This window comes from Lolium perenne, unplaced genomic scaffold (assembly GCF_019359855.2).
Source record: "Lolium perenne isolate Kyuss_39 unplaced genomic scaffold, Kyuss_2.0 unplaced45, whole genome shotgun sequence".
In the NCBI taxonomy this organism is placed as follows: Eukaryota; Viridiplantae; Streptophyta; class Magnoliopsida; order Poales; family Poaceae; genus Lolium; species Lolium perenne.
This window is the reverse complement of record NW_027249003.1, coordinates 360324-380110: the sequence shown is the minus strand read 5'-3', so window position 1 is coordinate 380110 and position 19787 is coordinate 360324. Positions and strand designations below refer to the sequence as shown.

The 19787-nt window shown below is 41.6% G+C and overlaps 1 long non-coding RNA gene across 1 annotated transcript; it reads left to right on the top strand.

The window, feature by feature from the left end:
* Nucleotides 1-217: 217 nt before the first annotated feature.
* Nucleotides 218-5064, top strand: LOC127322764 (uncharacterized). Its single transcript, XR_007865101.2, has 4 exons — nt 218-616; nt 705-942; nt 1036-1127; nt 1622-5064. It is a non-coding gene; the product is annotated as an uncharacterized lncRNA (long non-coding RNA).
* The last annotated feature ends 14723 nt before the right edge of the window (nt 5065-19787 follow it).

Here is a 19787-nt window from a genome sequence, read left to right as displayed (position 1 = left end):
AAAAATAAAAAGAAAACCCTTCCCTCTATCCCCTGGGCTCCCTTCTTCCTTGGCCCATCTCCCCGCAGCCCACCTAGATCCACCTTGGCGGCCTGCCTCCTTCTTTCCCTTCAGGCCCGAGCCCATCTTCAACTCGGCTCGTACCCCTTCGAGGAGAAAGGTTTTCTCCTCCTTGTCGTCTTCTCCTTCACGATAATGGCGTGGGTGGAGTCTGTGGTCTCCCCTCCACCGAGCACCCCACCTCAACCACTCCCTCCTTTATCTTTCGGCCTGGAAAACCCTAGCCTCCACCAACCCTCCTCTCCTTCCCCTCTCAGGCCGCCACCATTTTCTTTTCCCTTGTTCGTTTCCCTTTCTCTGTTCTCTGTGAGGAAACGAGCATGCACACCACCACTGCCTCGCCATCGCCCCGCCATCTCCGGCCGCCCCTCGCCAAACTGAGAGTACCCAGAGAACCGCATCGTCGAGCTCTACCTTCTGGTGCAAGGAATCGCTCCAAGAGGCTCTCAATCGAACACACGTTCGCCGTTCCCCCGCCATGCCCGGCGCGCTCCGGTGAGAAATCCGTCGCCGTCCGACCTCCTCCGGCCTCACCAACTCCTCCACGTCCTTCCTGGTGAGATAAGCTTCCTCCCGGGCCACTCCACGTTCAATTTCTTCCTTCCTACCGATTTGCCGGCGTTGACCGCCGAGTTTCATCGCAGATGTTCCCGTCGGCGTTGCTATGGTGGTTCCCCGGCTCCAAGTTCATCGTTGGCCGATTCCCCTTCATCTTATGCGTCGAACGCGCCCGCTCTTGTGTCGTTGTTCGCTCTACATCGCGAGATCCATGCTCGACTGGAGCTCAGGCATGGCCTTTTTCCCGTCTCAGATCTCCGTTTTGTTTTGGGACAAAACGACGTACACTACTTCCTAATCAACATCTGATGCAGCAATTCATTGGTTAGCCATGTCATCCTGTATCCAGCAGATCCCGAGTTCAATTTCCATGGGCTGCTATTTAACCCAACTTTTTGCCATTTCTTCTCTGCTCAGAGCTGGCGTTCCATGGGCCTCAGCCCAGTCTGATCCGGTGTAGTCTATCGCCCGCGCGCAACCAGAAGCTATCCGCCGCCATCTCACCTCAGGTCCGGCCCAGTTCGTCCCCCTTCATGTTTCCTTTTTCTGAAAATTCCAGAAAATATGTATATCCTGTTAAAATCATATCTATTAAACTATAACTCGAAATGAGAAGTGTTATATATGGTTTTTGATCAGAAAAATGCACTGAACATGAATATGCCATCCATTCATCTGTTTGCATCTCGCATCATGACGCGCGTTGATAGTTGTGCATGTATACCTAACATATATGTGGAGTATTTCGGATATCCACCTAAGGTTTCCCCGCTCCATTTAATTTTGATGTAGCGCACCCCTGCCATGCTATTCCATGCTAATCAACACTTAAATTTGCCGGTAGAAAATGCAACTTCAACCGTTATTGTTTGCCCGGGTTCCGATCCCGCTTAATGTGGATAAGATGCATTGCACCATCTCTGCCATGTCATACATGTCATCTTGATCATGCTGGATCTTCTTTATCCGTAGTTGTAAGATTTGCATCCGTTGTTTGTTGTAGCATTTGCTTCTTCCCGGATAGGAACGCGAAGTGGTGATGTGAGATACGACGAGTTCTCCGACAAGTTCTTCTGCAGCTTTCTACAGGCGAGCCCTCTCTCTTCACCTATTTACTCTCTCCCTCGCACTGCTATCCTTATGTTGCGATTCTTTATCGAGTCACGTGTCCTATCCACTTGTGTACCATAATAATCCTATATGTATCATTCCTTACCCATAGCCGTTGCTTGATGTTTGAGCCTTGCGAGTCGTAGGCGTGTTTAGGCTCTGTTGTTTACTAGGACAAAACCCGTGCGTTGCTACGACGGCACATAAAAAAAAATAAACAACCCATTAATTTTTAAAGATTCATATGGTAGTCGAATCAAAATAGCATGGGGCCGTTATTGCCTTGTCACAAAAATCACAAAACATTCTAATGGATGAAAAACAAGCTATTTTGCGCCACCACCATGATAGTTAACTCGCACTCTGCACAACTATTGTTTGTCCGCCGCTCCGACAACCTCTGGATCACCATGGTGTCACCTCGTGGTTGCTCCAGGCGAGGGAGCAAGGGAGCCTCTCTTCCCACGACGGACTCTCGGAGGAAGATGAGTATGATTTCTTCCACTTGGAAGGCCAATTCATGGTAGATAGTTAATGCGATCATTATATTATATTATTATATTTCTTTAAAGAAATCCCTGAGCTAAATTTTGGGTAATAGTGATGCTTTCTTTCTCATCCCCTCACGAGCACATATTTTACACCTCCATTTTTCCCTTTGATGCATATGCTTATATGAATATATTAGTTACACACTTGCAAGTTGAAATAACATCATCACTTTGACACGTAATAATTTAATCTTCCATTATTATCTACAATCATTTGAGTACAAAATTTGAGTCAAGATATATATTAGCAGTACCTCCGTTTCATAAAACAAGGCGTATATTTTTTAGTCAAAATTCAACGCTTTGTGAATACACGATAAAAATATCGTGTGTATGCTGAATCTCTTGATATGAATTTGGTATAGTATATGTTCATGTATCCGTGTATAAAATTAAATAAACTTTAAAGATGTTGACTTTTGACTAAAAGTATACACTTGTAGTAGATTATGACCAGACAAAAATCCCCAGTTTTTTGTTCTTAGTGTTGTTCTCAAACTCGGCAGCGCTTGGTGATAATTTAATTAACTACCATGTCGATCGGCTCAAGTCTTAACAACACCTCATTGCTGCTCCTTTGGTCAATTTGCATACGCCTGCTTGGTCCATTTACATTTAGGCAGTGTCAGATCCACTTGAAAAAGGAGAAATTGTAGGGGCAAATCCGTGGTGAAGTGGGCGCTAGCTATGCCCAAACTACCGTTGCAGGTGAGGTGGCGCTGGAGCTGGGAATCCAGGACGACAATTCCTTCATCGGCGAGAGTTGGAGATAATGCATTTTTTCCTGATGGCCTTAGAGCATCAGCTTAATCAAGAATAAAAGAGCAGCAGGAGAGCGCTTCTAAAGCACCAGGGCGGCGAACCTCCATGTGCAGCGGCATAAGTAGACTAAAAAATGAATGGAATTCCTCCAAATCTCCTTGTCGCACTTGCTATGCATCCAATCTCTCTTTTCTCTCTCTGTTTCTTCTGCGTCTCCCGGGGACCGGATCTATCGGCCCCTACATCCAATGGGAGATCTTGGCCTAGAGAGGGGAGTGCAGATGACGCGCTGCACCATGAGGCTCCCGAAGCAGCGGGGACACCAGATCCGTACCTTGGGCGTCGAGAAGTCGGCAGTTCCACACTGTAACCCAGCCCCTGCCGCCATGGATGCCGCTGCCATCTGCGGTGGAGCACCGGTAAAAGATGAAGACGCGGCGGCAAGGATGTGGGGCGGTGATTCGGGCGATGTTGGGGATGTGAGGGAAGCGCGGGTAGCCGACGTCGCCGAAAGACAGCAGCGCGCGGAGGCGACGGCCGAGGCGCGGTCAGGCGGCGAGCGTTTTCCGTGCGGGAGGGAAGAGAGAAAAACAGAACGAACCGGTACCGTGTCAATGTGCTGTATTATGCGATTTAGTGGGAGGGCAAAATCGTCTAATAGAAAGTTGGACGAACGACCGAGGGAGAAACCCTTTTGCTTTTATTATTAGGTATAGATCTCGATCTGTTATCGGGATATGTTGGGTTGTTGGTAGGTTATCACATGCTATATCAGTTGTTGGAGATACACATGTTTTACTTAATTGTTAACAACTAAAATTGTAAGCAGAGGCATCTGTGAGCCCCTTTGCGAAAGCATCGGAACTTTGACTTGCTAATGTCCCCTAGGACCCGAGTTCTTGTTATCTATTCCGAGATTGAGCGCTCTACCCGTACGTGGGGGAGTGGGACCCCCATCACCCACTACCTTTCCTCGAGTCTGTTTATTTGGGAGCCACAACCTTGGATTTATTTGCCCATATGCACGATGCACGATTTACTTCCTGTTGCCTTCGGGTGTTTTATTCTGTACTGTACTCATAACGCGGGACTCCTTATCCTTGGCCGGTCGTTAGTGCCCGCCTTGGAAGCCGTCGCAAACCTCTGGGTCCGTATCGGAGTACGGCCGAACTTCGTCACGGGTAGCTTAGTTGGGTGGCTCCCATTAAACTTTCTCTTGCATTGGGAACGGTCTTGATGTGAGACTCCACCTGTAGTAAGTGGGTTCGAGCATGCGTATGGTTACATTTGGGCAACCCCTGCAGGGTGTACATCTTATCGATAAGCCGTGTCCGCGGTTATGGACGACTTGGAATTGTATAGCTTGATCATATAACAACTTACACCGTTATCTTGTTGCTAATAATCTGTTAATAACTTGCGTAGTAATATAGCATTACTACAACAGATACCTAATAAAACTTGTCCACCGTTGAGTGCCTTTTACATTGCCTCTTCGCAATTGTTGAAGGGGATATGTGTATTTGGTTGGGTTATGTTTGTGTAGTATTTATCTGTTATCTTGTGCGCTCTCTTATCTTCTCTGATTAGACGGATGTTGTAGCGTGTCTCTATTGGTTATAGTTTTGCTGCCGCTAAACCTACCATATAGCCCCAGGCGATATATATTTATACTCGCCCGGCGAGCATAGCCATTTCTAGTCTCGCTAAGTACGTGTCGGAGTTCGTTCCTTGGTACTTACTCTCGCCTTTCCTCTTTCTCTTTTGCTTCCTCCCTTTTGTCGGCAACCGATGGCCCGACTTTGACAGGTACGAGATGACAACGTTAGCTAGATTACCCTTCCGGCTTGGCCTGGGCAGGGTTATGGACGCCACTGGTTATCTTCAGGACTCTTAGTCCAATTTGTATCTTGTCCGTACTCGGACGTATTTGATCTTTTGTATGATTTGGATCTTTGTATTGTATATTTGTATCTTGACTCGTTGGAGTCGTTGTTGTAATATATGTATCTTGTGGGCTCTATTGTAATCCTGTTGTAATGTTACCGCTCGTGTTAATTCATCTGGCATCACGTGTGTGATTCGTCGCGCACGTCGTGTCGGAGGGCGTCTCAGAATCGATATCGTGCGGATTTCGGCGGGATCGCTGGAATCCTCATGATACCGGTTCCGGGGCGTCACAGCTATTTCATCCCGATGCTATCCAGGTCCTAGACGCCCCTGATACGGATGTCTACGATAGGGTGTTGGTGTCACATTAGAGAAGATACGGTGACGAAATTGATTATAGGCATCATCTAGAAGAGGGAAGTAGTTAAGAGTAACAACACGAATAAGAACAACCTCCGATTGAGGCCGTTTAGAAAGCATTGAAAATCTCTTTGGGATCTAAGATGAAATTACTTCACTTTCTCACGATCTATATAAATTTTAATGTACGCACACATCCCCTCACACGTGTTGAAACTCTCGACCCCCAAAACGACTAACCCAAAGTAACAAACAAGTATGCAAAAAACACAAGTTTTTTTTTGCTTTTACTGTTCGGTTTTGCATGGGCTATTTCATCCCGATGCTATCCAGGTCCTAGACGCCCCTGATACGGATGTCTACGATAGGGTGTTGGTGTCACATTAGAGAAGATACGGTGACGAAATTGATTATAGGCATCATCTAGAAGAGGAAAGTAGTTAAGAGTAACAACATGAATAAGAACAAGCTCCGATTGAGGCCGTTTAGAAAGCATTGAAAATCTCTTTGGGATCTAAGATGAAATTACTTCACTTTCTCACGATCTATATAAATTTTAATGTACGCACACATCCCCTCACACGTGTTGAAACTCTCGACCCCCAAAACGACTAACCCAAAGTAACAAACAAGTATGCAAAAAACACAAGTTTTTTTTGTTTTTACTGTTCGGTTTTGCATGGGCTATTTCATCCCGATGCTATCCAGGTCTTATAGGCATCATCTAGAAGAAGGAAGTAGTTAAGAGTAACAACATGAATAAGAACAAGCTCCGATTGAGGCCGTTTAGAAAGCATTGAAAATCTCTTTGGGATCTAAGATGAAATTACTTCACTTTCTCACGATCTATATAAATTTTAATGTACGCACACATCCCCTCACACGTGTTGAAACTCTCGACCCCCAAAACGACTAACCCAAAGTAACAAACAAGTATGCAAAAAACACAAGTTTTTTTTGTTTTTACTGTTCGGTTTTGCATGGGCTATTTCATCCCGATGCTATCCAGGTCCTAGACGCCCCTGATACGGATGTCTACGATAGGGTGTTGGTGTCACATTAGAGAAGATACGGTGACGAAATTGATTATAGGCATCATCTAGAAGAGGGAAGTAGTTAAGAGTAACAACATGAATAAGAACAAGCTCCGATTGAGGCCGTTTAGAAAGCATTGAAAATCTCTTTGGGATCTAAGATGAAATTACTTCACTTTCTCACGATCTATATAAATTTTAATGTACGCACACATCCCCTCACACGTGTTGAAACTCTCGACCCCAAAACGACAAACCCAAAGTAACAAACAAGTATGCAAAAAACACAAGTTTTTTTTTGTTTTTCTTGTTCGGTTTTGCATGGGCTATTTCATCCCGATGCTATCCAGGTCCTAGACGCCCTAATACGGATGTCTATGATAGGGTGTTGGTGTCACATTAGAGAAGATACGGACGAAATTGATTATAGGCATCATCTAGAAGAGGGAAGTAGTTAAGAGTAACAACATGAATAAGAACAAGCTCCGATTGAGGCCGTTTAGAAAGCATTGAAAATCTCTTTGGGATCTAAGATGAAATTACTTCACTTTCTCATGATCTATATAAATTTTAATGTACGCACACATCCCCTCACACGTGTTGAAACTCTCGACCCCAAAACGACTAACCCAAAGTAACAAACAAGTATGCAAAAAACACAAGTTTTTTTTGTTTTTCCTGTTCGGTTTTGCATAGGCTATTTCATCCCGATGCTATCCGGGTCCTAGACGCCCACGATACGGATGTCTACGATAGGGTGTTGGTGTCACATTAGAGAAGATACGGTGACGAAATTGAGTATAGGCATCATCTAGAAGAGGGAAGTAGTTAAGAGTAACAACATGAATAAGAACAAGCTCCGATTGAGGCCGTTTAGAAAGCATTGAAAATCTCTTTGGGATCTAAGATGAAATTACTTCACTTTCTCATGATCTATATAAATTTTAATGTACGCACACATCCCCTCACACGTGTTGAAACTCTCGACCCCCAAAACGACTAACCCAAAGTAACAAACAAGTATGCAAAAAACACAAGTTTTTTGTTTGTTTTTACTGTTCAGTTTTGCATGGGCTGTTTCATCCCGATGCTATCCAGGTCCTAGACGCCCCTGATACGGATGTCTACGATAGGGTGTTGGTGTCACATTAGAGAAGATACGTTGACGAAATTGATTATAGGCATCATCTAGAAGAGGGAAGTAGTTAAGAGTAACAACATGAATAAGAACAAGCTCCGATTGAGGCCGTTTAGAAAGCATTGAAAATCTCTTTGGGATCTAAGATGAAATTACTTCACTTTCTCACGATCTATATAAATTTTAATGTACGCACACATCCCCTCACACGTGTTGAAACTCTTGACCCCCAAAACGACTAACCCAAAGTAACAAACAAGTATGCAAAAAACACAAGTTTTTTTTTGTTTTTACTGTTCGGTTTTGCATGGGCTATTTCATCCCGATGCTATCCAGGTCCTAGACGCCCCTGATACGGATGTCTATGATAGGGTGTTGGTGTCACATTAGAGAAGATACGGTGACGAAATTGAGTATAGGCATCATCTAGAAGAGGGAAGTAGTTAAGAGTAACAACATGAATAAGAACAAGCTCCGATTGAGGCCGTTTAGAAAGCATTGAAAATCTCTTTGGGATCTAAGATGAAATTACTTCACTTTCTCACGATCTATATAAATTTTAATGTACGCACACATCCCCTCACACGTGTTGAAACTCTCGACCCCCAAAACGACTAACCCAAAGTAACAAACAAGTATGCAAAAAACACAAGTTTTTTTTTTGTTTTTACTGTTCGGTTTTGCATGGGCTGTTTCATCCCGATGCTATCCAGGTCCTAGACGCTCCTGATACGGATGTCTACGATAGGGTGTTGGTGTCACATTAGAGAAGATACGGTGACGAAATTGATTATAGGCATCATCTAGAAGAGGGAAGTAGTTAAGAGTAACAACATGAATAAGAACAAGCTCCGATTGAGGCCGTTTAGAAAGCATTGAAAATCTCTTTGGGATCTAAGATGAAATTACTTCACTTTCTCACGATCTATATAAATTTTAATGTACGCACACATCCCCTCACACGTGTTGAAACTCTCGACCCCCAAAACGACTAACCCAAAGTAACAAACAAGTATGCAAAAAAACACAAGTTTTTTTTTTTGTTTTTACTGTTCGGTTTTGCATGGGCAATTTCATCCCGATGCTATCCAGGTCCTAGACGCCCCTGATACGGATGTCTATGATAGGGTGTTGGTGTCACATTAGAGAAGATACGGTGACGAAATTGATTATAGGCATCATCTAGAAGAGGGAAGTAGTTAAGAGTAACAACATGAATGAGAACAAGCTCCGATTGAGGCCGTTTAGAAAGCATTGAAAATCTCTTTGGGATCTAAGATGAAATTACTTCACTTTCTCACGATCTATATAAATTTTAATGTACGCACACATCCCCTCACACGTGTTGAAACTCTCGACCCCCAAAACGACTAACCCAAAGTAACAAACAAGTATGCAAAAAACACAAGTTTTTTTTGTTTTTAAGGTTCGGTTTTGAATGGGATATTACATCCCGTTGCTATCCAGGTCCTAGACGCCCGATACGGATGTCTACGATAGGGTGTTGGTGTCACATTAGAGAAGATACCGTGACGAAATTGATTATAGGCATCATCTAGAAGAGGGAAGTAGTTAAGAGTAACAACATGAATAAGAACAAGCTCCGATTGAGGCCGTTTAGAAAGCATTGAAAATCTCTTTGGGATCTAAGATGAAATTACTTCAGTTTCTCATGATCTATATAAATTTTAATGTACGCACACATCCCCTCACACGTGTTGAAACTCTCGACCCCCAAAACGACTAACCCAAAGTAACAAACAAGTATGCAAAAAACACAAGTTTTTTTTGTTTTTACTGTTCGGTTTTGCATGGGCTATTTCATCCCGATGCTATCCAGGTCCTAGACGCCCCTGATACGGATGTCTACGATAGGGTGTTGGTGTCACATTAGAGAAGATACGGTGACGAAATTGAGTATAGGCATCATCTAGAAGAGGGAAGTAGTTAAGAGTAACAACATGAATAAGAACAAGCTCCGATTGAGGCCGTTTAGAAAGCATTGAAAATCTCTTTGGGATCTAAGATGAAATTACTTCACTTTCTCACGATCTATATAAATTTTAATGTACGCACACATCCCCTCACACGTGTTGAAACTCTCGACCCCCAAAACGACTAACCCAAAGTAACAAACAAGTATGCAAAAAACCCAAGTTTTTTTTTCAATATCCGGGTCGGTGTTGCATGGGCTGTTTCATCCCGATGCTATCCAGGTCCTAGACGCCCCTGATACGGATGTCTACGATAGGGTGTTGGTGTCACATTAGAGAAGATACGGTGACGAAATTGATTATAGGCATCATCTAGAAGAGGGAAGTAGTTAAGAGTAACAACATGAATAAGAACAAGCTCCGATTGAGGCCGTTTAGAAAGCATTGAAAATCTCTTTGGGATCTAAGATGAAATTACTTCACTTTCTCACGATCTATATAAATTTTAATGTACGCACACATCCCCGCACACGTGTTGAAACTCTTGACCCCCAAAACGACTAACCCAAAGTAACAAACAAGTATGCAAAAAACACAAGTTTTTTTTGTTTTTCTTGTTCGGTTTTGCATGGGCTATTTCATCCCGATGCTATCCAGGTCCTAGACGCCCGATATGGATGTCTACGATAGGGTGTTGGTGTCACATTAGAGAAGATACGGTGACGAAATTGAGTATAGGCATCATCTAGAAGAGGGAAGTAGTTAAGAGTAACAACATGAATAAGAACAAGCTCCGATTGAGGCCGTTTAGAAAGCATTGAAAATCTCTTTGGGATCTAAGATGAAATTACTTCACTTTCTCACGATCTATATAAATTTTAATGTACGCACACATCCCCTCACACGTGTTGAAACTCTCGACCCCCAAAACGACTAACCCAAAGTAACAAACAAGTATGCAAAAAACACAAGTTTTTTTTTTGTTTTTACTGTTCGGTTTTGCATGGGCTGTTTCATCCCGATGCTATCCAGGTCCTAGACGCCCCTGATACGGATGTCTACGATAGGGTGTTGGTGTCACATTAGAGAAGATACGGTGACGAAATTGATTATAGGCATCATTTAGAAGAGGGAAGTAGTTAAGAGTAACAACATGAATAAGAACAAGCTCCGATTGAGGCCGTTTAGAAAGCATTGAAAATCTCTTTGGGATCTAAGATGAAATTACTTCACTTTCTCACGATCTATATAAATTTTAATGTACGCACACATCCCCTCACACGTGTTGAAACTCTTGACCCCCAAAACGACTAACCCAAAGTAACAAACAAGTATGCAAAAAACACAAGTTTTTTGTTTTTTTTTCGTTTTCGGTTTTGCATGGGCTATTTCATCCCGATGCTATCCAGGTCCTAGACGCCCCTGATACGGATGTCTACGATAGGGTGTTGGTGTCACATTAGAGAAGATACGGTGACGAAATTGAGTATAGGCATCATCTAGAAGAGGGAAGTAGTTAAGAGTAACAACATGAATAAGAACAAGCTCCGATTGAGGCCGTTTAGAAAGCATTGAAAATCTCTTTGGGATCTAAGATGAAATTACTTCACTTTCTCACGATCTATATAAATTTTAATGTACGCACACATCCCCTCACACGTGTTGAAACTCTCGACCCCCAAAACGACTAACCCAAAGTAACAAACAAGTATGCAAAAAACACAAGTTTTTTTTTTGTTTTCTTGTTCGGTTTTGCATGGGCTGTTTCATCCCGATGCTATCCAGGTCCTAGACGCCCGATACGGATGTCTACGATAGGGTGTTGGTGTCACATTAGAGAAGATACGGTGACGAAATTGATTATAGGCATCATCTAGAAGAGGGAAGTAGTTAAGAGTAACAACATGAATAAGAACAAGCTCCGATTGAGGCCGTTTAGAAAGCATTGAAAATCTCTTTGGGATCTAAGATGAAATTACTTCACTTTCTCATGATCTATATAAATTTTAATGTATGCACACATCCCCTCACACGTGTTGAAACTCTCGACCCCCAAAACGACTAACCCAAAGTAACAAACAAGTATGCAAAAAACACAAGTTTTTTTGTTTTTCTTGTTCGGTTTTGCATGGGCTATTTCATCCCGATGCTATCCAGGTCCTAGACGCCCCTGATACGGATGTCTACGATAGGGTGTTGGTGTCACATTAGAGAAGATACGGTGACGAAATTGAGTATAGGCATCATCTAGAAGAGGGAAGTAGTTAAGAGTAACAACATGAATAAGAACAAGCTCCGATTGAGGACGTTTAGAAAGCATTGAAAATCTCTTTGGGATCTAAGATGAAATTACTTCACTTTCTCACGATCTATATAAATTTTAATGTACGCACACATCCCCTCACACGTGTTGAAACTCTCGACCCCAAAACGACTAACCCAAAGTAACAAACAAGTATGCAAAAAACACAAGTTTTTTTTTTGTTTTTACTGTTCGGTTTTGCATGGGCTGTTTCATCCCGATGCTATCCAGGTCCTAGACGCCCCTGATACGGATGTCTACGATAGGGTGTTGGTGTCACATTAGAGAAGATACGTTGACGAAATTGATTATAGGCATCATCTAGAAGAGGGAAGTAGTTAAGAGTAACAACATGAATAAGAACAAGCTCCGATTGAGGCCGTTTAGAAAGCATTGAAAATCTCTTTGGGATCTAAGATGAAATTACTTCACTTTCTCACGATCTATATAAATTTTAATTTACGCACACATCCCCTCACACGTGTTGAAACTCTTGACCCCCAAAACGACTAACCCAAAGTAACAAACAAGTATGCAAAAAACACAAGTTTTTTTTGTTTCTTGTTCGGTTTTGCATGGGCTATTTCATCCGGATGCTATCCAGGTCCTAGACGCCCCTGATACGGATGTCTACGATAGGGTGTTGGTGTCACATTAGAGAAGATACGGTGACGAAATTGAGTATAGGCATCATCTAGAAGAGGGAAGTAGTTAAGAGTAACAACATGAATAAGAACAAGCTCCGATTGAGGCCGTTTAGAAAGCATTGAAAATCTCTTTGGGATCTAAGATGAAATTACTTCACTTTCTCACGATCTATATAAATTTTAATGTACGCACACATCCCCTCACACGTGTTGAAACTCTCGACCCCCAAAACGACTAACCCAAAGTAACAAACAAGTATGCAAAAAACACAAGTTTTTTTTGTTTTTTCTGTTCGGTTTTGCATGGGCTGTTTCATCCCGATGCTATCCAGGTCCTAGACGCCCCTGATACGGATGTCTACGATAGGGTGTTGGTGTCACATTAGAGAAGATACGGTGACGAAATTGATTATAGGCATCATCTAGAAGAGGGAAGTAGTTAAGAGTAACAACATGAATAAGAACAAGCTCCGATTGAGGCCGTTTAGAAAGCATTGAAAATCTCTTTGGGATCTAAGATGAAATTACTTCACTTTCTCACGATCTATATGAATTTTAATGTACGCACACATCCCCTCACACGTGTTGAAACTCTTGACCCCCAAAACGACTAACCCAAAGTAACAAACAAGTATGCAAAAAACACAAGTTTTTTGTTTTTCTTGTTCGGTTTTGCATGGGCTATTTCATCCCGATGCTATCCAGGTCCTAGACGCCCCTAATACGGATGTCTACGATAGGGTGTTGGTGTCACATTAGAGAAGATACGGTGACGAAATTGAGTATAGGCATCATCTAGAAGAGGGAAGTAGTTAAGAGTAACAACATGAATAAGAACAAGCTCTGATTGAGGCCGTTTAGAAAGCATTGAAAATTTCTTTGGGATCTAAGATGAAATTACTTCACTTTCTCACGATCTATATAAATTTTAATGTACGCACACATCCCCTCACACGTGTTGAAACTCTCGACCCCCAAAACGACTAACCCAAAGTAACAAACAAGTATGCAAAAAACACAAGTTTTTTTTTTGTTTTTAGTGTTTGGTTTTGCATGGGCTGTTTCATCCCGATGCTATCCAGGTCCTAGACGCCCCTGATACGGATGTCTACGATAGGGTGTTGGTGTCACATTAGAGAAGATACGTTGACAAAATTGATTATAGGCATCATCTAGAAGAGGGAAGTAGTTAAGAGTAACAACATGAATAAGAACAAGCTCCGATTGAGGCCGTTTAGAAAGCATTGAAAATCTCTTTGGGATCTAAGATGAAATTACTTCACTTTCTCACGATCTATATAAATTTTAATGTACGCACACATCCCCTCACACGTGTTGAAACTCTCGACCCCCAAAACGACTAACCCAAAGTAACAAACAAGTATGCAAAAAACACAAGTTTTTTTTTTTTTTTCTTTTTGGGTTTTGCATGGGCTGTTTCATCCCGATGCTATCCAGGTCCTAGACGCCCCTGATACGGATGTCTACGATAGGGTGTTGGTGTCACATTAGAGAAGATACGGTGACGAAATTGATTATAGGCATCATTTAGAAGAGGGAAGTAGTTAAGAGTAACAACATGAATAAGAACAAGCTCCGATTGAGGCCGTTTAGAAAGCATTGAAAATCTCTTTGGGATCTAAGATGAAATTACTTCACTTTCTCACGATCTATATAAATTTTAATGTACGCACACATCCCCTCACACGTGTTGAAACTCTTGACCCCAAAACGACTAACCCAAAGTAACAAACAAGTATGCAAAAAACACAAGTTTTTTTGTTTTTCTTGTTCGGTTTTGCATGGGCTATTTCATCCCGATGCTATCCAGGTCCTAGACGCCCCTGATACGGATGTCTACGATAGGGTGTTGGTGTCACATTAGAGAAGATACGGTGACGAAATTGAGTATAGGCATCATCTAGAAGAGGGAAGTAGTTAAGAGTAACAACATGAATAAGAACAAGCTCCGATTGAGGCCGTTTAGAAAGCATTGAAAATCTCTTTGGGATCTAAGATGAAATTACTTCACTTTCTCACGATCTATATAAATTTTAATGTACGCACACATCCCCTCACACGTGTTGAAACTCTCGACCCCCAAAACGACTAACCCAAAGTAACAAACAAGTATGCAAAAAACACAAGTTTGTTTTTTGTTTTTACTGTTCGGTTTTGCATGGGCTGTTTCATCCCGATGCTATCCAGGTCCTAGACGCCCCTGATACGGATGTCTACGATAGGGTGTTGGTGTCACATTAGAGAAGATACGGTGACGAAATTGATTATAGGCATCATCTAGAAGAGGGAAGTAGTTAAGAGTAACAACATGAATAAGAACAAGCTCCGATTGAGGCCGTTTAGAAAGCATTGAAAATCTCTTTGGGATCTAAGATGAAATTACTTCACTTTCTCACGATCTATATGAATTTTAATGTACGCACACATCCCCTCACACGTGTTGAAACTCTTGACCCCCAAAACGACTAACCCAAAGTAACAAACAAGTATGCAAAAAACACAAGTTTTTTTTGTTTTTACTGTTCGGTTTTGCATGGGCTATTTCATCCCGATGCTATCCAGGTCCTAGACGCCCCTAATACGGATGTCTACGATAGGGTGTTGGTGTCACATTAGAGAAGATACGGTGACGAAATTGAGTATAGGCATCATCTAGAAGAGGGAAGTAGTTAAGAGTAACAACATGAATAAGAACAAGCTCTGATTGAGGCCGTTTAGAAAGCATTGAAAATCTCTTTGGGATCTAAGATGAAATTACTTCACTTTCTCACGATCTATATAAATTTTAATGTACGCACACATCCCCTCACACGTGTTGAAACTCTCGACCCCCAAAACGACTAACCCAAAGTAACAAACAAGTATGCAAAAAACACAAGTTTTTTTTTTGTTTTTACTGTTTGGTTTTGCATGGGCTGTTTCATCCCGATGCTATCCAGGTCCTAGACGCCCCTGATACGGATGTCTACGATAGGGTGTTGGTGTCACATTAGAGAAGATACGTTGACAAAATTGATTATAGGCATCATCTAGAAGAGGGAAGTAGTTAAGAGTAACAACATGAATAAGAACAAGCTCCGATTGAGGCCGTTTAGAAAGCATTGAAAATCTCTTTGGGATCTAAGATGAAATTACTTCACTTTCTCACGATCTATATAAATTTTAATGTACGCACACATCCCCTCACACGTGTTGAAACTCTCGACCCCCAAAACGACTAACCCAAAGTAACAAACAAGTATGCAAAAAACACAAGTTTTTTTTTTGTTTTTACTGTTCGGTTTTGCATGGGCTGTTTCATCCCGATGCTATCCAGGTCCTAGACGCCCCTGATACGGATGTCTACGATAGGGTGTTGGTGTCACATTAGAGAAGATACGGTGACGAAATTGATTATAGGCATCATTTAGAAGAGGGAAGTAGTTAAGAGTAACAACATGAATAAGAACAAGCTCCGATTGAGGCCGTTTAGAAAGCATTGAAAATCTCTTTGGGATCTAAGATGAAATTACTTCACTTTCTCACGATCTATATAAATTTTAATGTACGCACACATCCCCTCACACGTGTTGAAACTCTTGACCCCCAAAACGACTAACCCAAAGTAACAAACAAGTATGCAAAAAACACAAGTTTTTTTTGTTTTTACTGTTCGGTTTTGCATGGGCTATTTCATCCCGATGCTATCCAGGTCCTAGACGCCCCTGATACGGATGTCTACGATAGGGTGTTGGTGTCACATTAGAGAAGATACGGTGACGAAATTGAGTATAGGCATCATCTAGAAGAGGGAAGTAGTTAAGAGTAACAACATGAATAAGAACAAGCTCCGATTGAGGCCGTTTAGAAAGCATTGAAAATCTCTTTGGGATCTAAGATGAAATTACTTCACTTTCTCACGATCTATATAAATTTTAATGTACGCACACATCCCCTCACACGTGTTGAAACTCTCGACCCCCAAAACGACTAACCCAAAGTAACAAACAAGTATGCAAAAAACACAAGTTTTTTTTTTGTTTTTACTGTTCGGTTTTGCATGGGCTGTTTCATCCCGATGCTATCCAGGTCCTAGACGCCCCTGATACGGATGTCTACGATAGGGTGTTGGTGTCACATTAGAGAAGATACGGTGACGAAATTGATTATAGGCATCATCTAGAAGAGGGAAGTAGTTAAGAGTAACAACATGAATAAGAACAAGCTCCGATTGAGGCCGTTTAGAAAGCATTGAAAATCTCTTTGGGATCTAAGATGAAATTACTTCACTTTCTCATGATCTATATAAATTTTAATGTATGCACACATCCCCTCACACGTGTTGAAACTCTCGACCCCCAAAACGACTAACCCAAAGTAACAAACAAGTATGCAAAAAACACAAGTTTTTTTTGTTTACCTTGTTCGGTTTTGCATGGGCTATATCATCCCGATGCTATCCAGGTCCTAGACGCCCGATCCGGATGTCTACGATAGGGTGTTGGTGTCACATTAGAGAAGATACGGTGACGAAATTGAGTATAGGCATCATCTAGAAGAGGGAAGTAGTTAAGAGTAACAACATGAATAAGAACAAGCTCCGATTGAGGACGTTTAGAAAGCATTGAAAATCTCTTTGGGATCTAAGATGAAATTACTTCACTTTCTCACGATCTATATAAATTTTAATGTACGCACACATCCCCTCACACGTGTTGAAACTCTCGACCCCCAAAACGACTAACCCAAAGTAACAAACAAGTATGCAAAAAACACAAGTTTTTTTTTTTGTTTTTACTGTTCGGTTTTGCATGGGCTGTTTCATCCCGATGCTATCCAGGTCCTAGACGCCCCTGATACGGATGTCTACGATAGGGTGTTGGTGTCACATTAGAGAAGATACGTTGACGAAATTGATTATAGGCATCATCTAGAAGAGGGAAGTAGTTAAGAGTAACAACATGAATAAGAACAAGCTCCGATTGAGGCCGTTTAGAAAGCATTGAAAATCTCTTTGGGATCTAAGATGAAATTACTTCACTTTCTCACGATCTATATAAATTTTAATTTACGCACACATCCCCTCACACGTGTTGAAACTCTTGACCCCCAAAACGACTAACCCAAAGTAACAAACAAGTATGCAAAAAACACAAGTTTTTTTTGTTTTTACTGTTCGGTTTTGCATGGGCTATTTCATCCGGATGCTATCCAGGTCCTAGACGCCCCTGATACGGATGTCTACGATAGGGTGTTGGTGTCACATTAGAGAAGATACGGTGACGAAATTGAGTATAGGCATCATCTAGAAGAGGGAAGTAGTTAAGAGTAACAACATGAATAAGAACAAGCTCCGATTGAGGCCGTTTAGAAAGCATTGAAAATCTCTTTGGGATCTAAGATGAAATTACTTCACTTTCTCACGATCTATATAAATTTTAATGTACGCACACATCCCCTCACACGTGTTGAAACTCTCGACCCCCAAAACGACTAACCCAAAGTAACAAACAAGTATGCAAAAAACACAAGTTTTTTTTTTGTTTTTACTGTTCGGTTTTGCATGGGCTGTTTCATCCCGATGCTATCCAGGTCCTAGACGCCCCTGATACGGATGTCTACGATAGGGTGTTGGTGTCACATTAGAGAAGATACGGTGACGAAATTGATTATAGGCATCATCTAGAAGAGGGAAGTAGTTAAGAGTAACAACATGAATAAGAACAAGCTCCGATTGAGGCCGTTTAGAAAGCATTGAAAATCTCTTTGGGATCTAAGATGAAATTACTTCACTTTCTCACGATCTATATGAATTTTAATGTACGCACACATCCCCTCACACGTGTTGAAACTCTTGACCCCCAAAACGACTAACCCAAAGTAACAAACAAGTATGCAAAAAACACAAGTTTTTTTGTTTTTACTGTTCGGTTTTGCATGGGCTATTTCATCCCGATGCTATCCAGGTCCTAGACGCCCCTAATACGGATGTCTACGATAGGGTGTTGGTGTCACATTAGAGAAGATACGGTGACGAAATTGAGTATAGGCATCATCTAGAAGAGGGAAGTAGTTAAGAGTAACAACATGAATAAGAACAAGCTCTGATTGAGGCCGTTTAGAAAGCATTGAAAATTTCTTTGGGATCTAAGATGAAATTACTTCACTTTCTCACGATCTATATAAATTTTAATGTACGCACACATCCCCTCACACGTGTTGAAACTCTCGACCCCCAAAACGACTAACCCAAAGTAACAAACAAGTATGCAAAAAACACAAGTTTTTTTTTGTTTTTACTGTTTGGTTTTGCATGGGCTGTTTCATCCCGATGCTATCCAGGTCCTAGACGCCCCTGATACGGATGTCTACGATAGGGTGTTGGTGTCACATTAGAGAAGATACGTTGACAAAATTGATTATAGGCATCATCTAGAAGAGGGAAGTAGTTAAGAGTAACAACATGAATAAGAACAAGCTCCGATTGAGGCCGTTTAGAAAGCATTGAAAATCTCTTTGGGATCTAAGATGAAATTACTTCACTTTCTCACGATCTATATAAATTTTAATGTACGCACACATCCCCTCACACGTGTTGAAACTCTTGACCCCCAAAACGACTAACCCAAAGTAACAAACAAGTATGCAAAAAACACAAGTTTTTTGTTTTTCTTGTTCGGTTTTGCATGGGCTATTTCATCCCGATGCTATCCAGGTCCTAGACGCCCCAGATACGGATGTCTACGATAGGGTGTTGGTGTCACATTAGAGAAGATACGGTGACGAAATTGAGTATAGGCATCATCTAGAAGAGGGAAGTAGTTAAGAGTAACAACATGAATAAGAACAAGCTCCGATTGAGGCCGTTTAGAAAGCATTGAAAATCTCTTTGGGATCTAAGATGAAATTACTTCACTTTCTCACGATCTATATAAATTTTAATGTACGCACACATCCCCTCACACGTGTTGAAACTCTCGACCCCCAAAACGACTAACCCAAAGTAACAAACAAGTATGCAAAAAACACAAGTTTTGTTTTTGTTTTTACTGTTCGGTTTTGCATGGGCTGTTTCATCCCGATGCTATCCAGGTCCTAGACGCCCCTGATACGGATGTCTATGATAGGGTGTTGGTGTCACATTAGAGAAGTTACGGTGACGAAATTGATTATAGGCATCATCTAGAAGAGGGAAGTAGTTAAGAGTAACAACATGAATAAGAACAAGCTCCGATTGAGGCCGTTTAGAAAGCATTGAAAATCTCTTTGGGATCTAAGATGAAATTACTTCACTTTCTCACGATCTATATAAATTTTAATGTACGCACACATCCCCTCACACGTGTTGAAACTCTTGACCCCCAAAACGACTAACCCAAAGTAACAAACAAGTTTGCAAAAAACACAAGTTTTTTTTGTTTTTACTGTTCGGTTTTGCATG